This window comes from Triticum aestivum, chromosome 2D (genome assembly GCF_018294505.1).
Source record: "Triticum aestivum cultivar Chinese Spring chromosome 2D, IWGSC CS RefSeq v2.1, whole genome shotgun sequence".
Taxonomy (NCBI): domain Eukaryota; kingdom Viridiplantae; phylum Streptophyta; class Magnoliopsida; order Poales; family Poaceae; genus Triticum; species Triticum aestivum.
Window position 1 is genome coordinate 641,103,206 of NC_057799.1, and position 4,062 is coordinate 641,107,267.

Sequence of the window (4,062 nt, forward strand, 5' to 3'; positions counted from 1 at the left end):
GGGCGAAGTGAAAAGGCCCTGGTTCGGCCATCGGCGCGGAGAGCGGCAGATCAGGCGGCGGACCAGGCGGCAGGACAGCACTATATGGGATTAGTGCATCGGCCGATGGTTGTTGATGATGGCCATAAGCTGCTGAGGAGTGCGCACCATACGGGAGCGCAGGAGGAGCGGCGTACATCTGGGCAGCGGCGTAGGACGTCGGGGTGGGAGCAGCATACGCTGCATACGACGCAGCCGACGGCGCGAGGTAGGGCGCCGGGTACGGGCCGCCGTACGGCGCCTGGATGGGAGCGCCATAGGGCCCCGAGGCCAGCGGCGCATCGTGGTACGGGGCCGGGGCTCGAGGACCACCGTAGGCCGGCTGCCCATTGGCGCCGTAGGAGGCCGGTGGTGGAGGCACGCCCCGCGACTGGATCGGGGTGGCCGCGATCGGAAGCGCAGCAGGCGACCGAGGCGGCGGCAGCATGGCGGGCGATCGCTGTGGCACGGGAGGTTGTGATCCCGACGCAGTAGATCGGGCCCAGGCAAGTGGAGGCGACGCCAGGAATGGCGACTCCATCGCCAGAGTGGAGAGAGGCGGCGCGGCGGCGGGGGCCGGCGCGATGGCAGCAGAGGAGGCGGAAGCGTGACGTGGATCGAACGCGTCGTCTGATACCATGTTAAACATATTAGGGTTTGGAACAATGCTCGATACCCTTGGTGGGTACGGCTGTCATATATTTATAAGAGGGAACCGTACAAATACAAGTTGTGTTACAATACGTATATCTAATATATACTTAGTCTAACAGGGTGTTTTTTTTTCTTCTCCCGGTTGACTGTACATGTATGGCTGATCTTGGACTATGATATGTTGGTCTGCTTATTCCTGCCGATAAAAGACGGGTCAGTGTATTGATAAAAACTTGGGAAGCTGGTTTGGATGCGCTTGTCCTCAGGTAGTCGACCAGGGCTAAATGTTTTTGCCGATAAAAAATCTTATTCCTTTTTCTGCACAGGCTCGTCGCCTGTCGTTTGATGACAGTTACTGATGGTGCGTGTAGAATTAGATATTCAGAGAATGCTTGTGTATTTAGCGGCAGAGGCATTACTACTCAAACTGACATATAAGCATCATGGTTCCGAGTTTGCATATCCTGTAAATTTTAGAAAATTACTAACTGTTTGCTATTTGTGCATCCTAGTCTCATGTACTACTCCTCTGTTGAACAGCTTGCTTCCCTACCCTAAATTACTATCCTTATTGTACTAGTGGAATTTTCCTCTCGCCATAAAGGAGGATATGCCTTTACACCATCATTAAACAAACAAGTGAACTTCGAATTCTAATAGCAGAGCACATATACCAGATGACTTTCTCTGTTATCTTCACAACTTTTATCTTGTTTAAACCACGCTGTAGAATGATTAAAATGCCAAGTTGAGCTATTTTGTACTAATGTATATGCTGTTCAAAATTTGGTCCACGAATCAGTTGTGTGGTATGCCTAGTGGTTAGTAAATGAACTTACCACCCTAGCAGTATGCAAGACAACCTCTGTTTCCATCCGTCATGTGTACCTGATAGTTTTCACCTTCTTCTATGCTAATGCTGTGTTCACAGTTTGTCTCTTTTCTGTGACCACCATGCACGTGAGTATCTTATTATCAATTGACACATCAATTATCTTTACCTCCGCTTCTTCTTTGCAGCCATGTATGATAACTACAGAAATCCTCATCCTCCTGGGATGCAGATCCCCCCACCAAATCCACAGCCTGGCCCATACGACAATCCATTGTACGGCGCAAGCTCAGGTCTGATTAAGACTGGGTTAGGAGTGTATGGGGAGAAGTTCCTCGGCTCCAGTTCAGAGTTCATGCAGAGCAATGTAAGGAGCCTCCAAAGAACCTCGACCCCCCAGGGTGTTTCGTATCTCTCACAAACTATCTCTAAATTATTTATTGGCTGTACTCTTGCAGATCAGTAGATATTTCTCCAATCCACAGTACTACTTCCATGTGAATGATCAGTATGTCAGGAACAAGTTGAAAGTCATACTGTTCCCGTTCCTTCATAGGGTATGTTTCGTTGTCTCTCCCATCTACGCTGGATATAGTTCTGGTTCTTCTATCTATCTGGTGTACTAAGGTAAAAATATTTGCATTGCCTTCTCAGGGGCACTGGACTCGGATAAGTGAACCTGTGGGTGGCCGGTTGTCGTACAAACCTCCAATGTATGATATAAATGCGCCAGATTTGTACATCCCTTTCATGGCGTTTGGTAGCTTCATTATCCTCGCGGGCTTCACATTAGGCTTCATGGGAAAGTGAGTTTTCCCTTCTTCCTTTTTAACTTTCATCCACAAAACAGTGAGACATCAAACCCAGCGTTCCTAAAGCACTAGGTATCCATGCAGGTTCACTCCAGAAGCTATCAATCTCCAGTTCACAAGAGGACTAATCGGATGGGGCCTATAGATCGTGTTCCTGAAGGGGCTCCTCTACTCAATGGGCGGGGGCGAGGTGCCGCTGCTTTACCTGGTTGCCTACAGCGGGGTATCTGTTCGCTGGGCTATCCCTGGCCATCGTCGCCCGGCTCCTATGGTCCTACTCGTACTACGTGATGATGCCGTGGATGAGCATGTGCATGGGGATCTTCCTGGTGAGGACGATGAAGCGGGTGATCTTCACAGAGATGCGGGGCAGCGAGAGGCACTCGACGCGTCAGCACTACTTCCTGCTCTTCATGGCCATCGTGCAGTTCCCCCTCTTCTTCTGGCTCGGTAGCATAGGCGCATGAGATGGATAGTCTTCTCTCTGGTGTTCCCCTTGTAATTTTGCCACCAGAGGAAAGTTACCTGTGAAGCTTAGTTGCGTTCAGTAGCTTGTGCAGGCTCTCTGAGCACATCACATATGTTATATTGACAGGGTTTTGTGCTTGGTTTTGTAAATTTGTGAATTTTGCCATTAGTCACTCTCTTGTAGGATATTTGTTGAATAATCGCAAGTATATACATTATTACTTTTGTTATATATATTCAGGAGTGTATGTTTCTTTCAATTTTGTTTCTCAGTATAATCATATTGTTTGTGTTAAATATGTTTCTTTGTTTATGTTGTTGGATCTATCATAATTCATTCATCCTACTTAACTTTCTATTTTATGATGTTTGGTAACAATACAAGGAATTACACCGCGGTCATTTGGTAGAGTGTTTCATAAAATTAACCAAATAAGAATATTATTGCTGTTATATACTCCCCAGTTCCTAAATGTAAGTCTTTCTAGAGATTTCAATAAGAGACTACATACGGAGCAAAATGAGTGAACCTACACTCAAAAATATGACTATATACATTCGTATGTAGTCTGTATTAAAATCTCTAAAAAGACTTGTATTTAGGAATGGAGGGAGTACATATGTTCTTAGTATTTTGTTTACTCCCCCATTCATTCTTCCTGGTTTTGTTTGAATTTTAGGTCAAGTTTGCATATTCATACTTAGAAAGCAGTCAGTTTGAGTGGCTGTCATTTGTTACTAAGAGTGATAATTACACCAAAATCACAAGCAAAACCATTGGTTTGGAGGGAACATAGAGACAAACAGATACCCAGAGTTCATTTCTCAAGCACAAACCAAACATTATTATGGATTTCACAGTATTTAGTTGTACATTCCGACAACCATTTCTCAGAATGTAGTAGAAACTTCAAAGGGAGCGCCATATTAAACAGTGCAAAGGTACAATGATGCGACAAGAGCAAGAAGAAAATTTGGCATCTCAGAAGCCTGGCCACAAGCAAATCCACTGTCAAACTTGCTGTATTACAACTAGAGACTCCTTTCGTCATTGTCACAAATATTGGCAAGGCCATCTTGGTTATAATGACTCCAGGGTGATCTCTGAAGACACATCAGAGATTGTATCAACGAAGAAGACCACGAACGAACCCGCCAGTCACAGAGATCATCAACTGACAGAACAAAGCATCAATTAGCAACAAAAACATTGACGTTCACTCCTGACTTCACAGGTTGCAACGAACATCGCAATTGACAATTTCAAATAATCTTTGC

General features: G+C 45.7%; 1 pseudogene; it reads left to right on the forward strand.

Annotated features, from left to right (window-relative positions):
* Nucleotides 1-1,290: 1,290 nt before the first annotated feature.
* Nucleotides 1,291-3,014, forward strand: LOC123050696 (protein YIF1B-like; annotated as a pseudogene).
* Nucleotides 3,015-4,062: the final 1,048 nt, after the last annotated feature.